Below are 1,387 nucleotides of genomic sequence, written 5' to 3' on the forward strand. Positions count from 1 at the left end.
TCAGCCAACAGAAGTCCAGGACTAGAAGACCAAATATGAAGACATTGAAAGGACAGATGGCATCTGGCGAGTACCTGACGGGCGTCCCATCGCCCCCAGAGCTGTTGTTCGCACACTTGCCCAAGGAGCCCATCGTCTAAACCACTCTGGTAAAGAAAATCTAGCGCACAGTGTTCTCTGCGACTGGTTCACGCCTGGCATCTGTGTGGAAGCCGCCAGGATTGCCAACTCCTGCCCTGCATGCCAAGCATTTAATCACAAGGAAAGAAAAAAGTATTCACAAAGAGGGGAGGCCATGGGCCTATCTACCATTTCAAAGACTCCAGGTCGATTATATAGACTTACCAAAGGCTTTCCACTATAAGCATTGTTTAGTGGTAATCGACCAGCTCACCGGATGACCAGAAGCTTTCCTTGCTTCACGAGCAGATGCCTCAACTGTAGTCAAAGACCTCCTTAGAGACATTGTACCAAGATTCGGACTTCCTGAAGTTATTGAATCAGATCGAGGCTCATCCTTTTACTGAAAGGATATTGCAAGAAGTGTATAAAGTCTTAGGAATTCAAGCACAGTTTCATACCCCTTACCACCCACAATCCTCGGGTCAAGTAAAAAGGTTAGACCTATCCCTGAAAACCCTTTTAGGAAAGATCTGTGCCGAAACCAAATTAAAATAGCCTGAAGCCTTGCCCATTGTGTTGTTTGCTCTTAAAACTAAACTACGCAAACCTCTAAATCTGCCACCTTATGAGTTATTGTTTAGTTGTCCCCCACCTTTGTAGAAAGACTGGCAAAGTCCACATGTAAGCCTGTTTAGGAGAGATAAAAGTTAACTAATTATGTCTTGTCATTACAGCAGTCTCCCAGTTCTCTTCACAGGTCCACAGCATTGGTACAACCAGTACCCCTTGACACCAACCTCCATCCGTACCGACCCGGCGATTAGGTGTGGATCAGAAAGCATCGACGACAGAACTGTTTGGCACCGCACTGGGAAGGTCCCTTTCAAGTCCTGCTGCCAACTCACACTGCGGTCAAAGTCGCCGAGAAGGAATCCTGGATCCACCATAGCCACTTGAACCCCGGAGAAGAGCCAACATCGCCAGCACCACCAGAAAAGCAAGCTGTTCCACCCTTAAAACTTGCAAAGACTGTAGGAAACACATGGCATGTTAAGAGCCTGTTAGACGCCTCCTAAGCTACAGATTGTACTTTCTTTGCTTGCTATACTCGTTATAGAGCGTACGTTTACATCTTGTATTACCGCCTATGTAAAAAAAGCTGTTTGCACATGCAGTGCAGAACAAGTATGTCATGTACGCTCAAGAATGACAACCTCTGATGTCAGCCACTGAGCTTACGCTCACGGCTGAAAGGCGGGAATTG

Source organism: Crocodylus siamensis, unplaced genomic scaffold, assembly GCF_052110815.1.
Source record: "Crocodylus siamensis isolate JL-2025a unplaced genomic scaffold, ASM5211081v1 HiC_scaffold_619, whole genome shotgun sequence".
NCBI classification, from domain to species: Eukaryota; Metazoa; Chordata; order Crocodylia; family Crocodylidae; genus Crocodylus; species Crocodylus siamensis.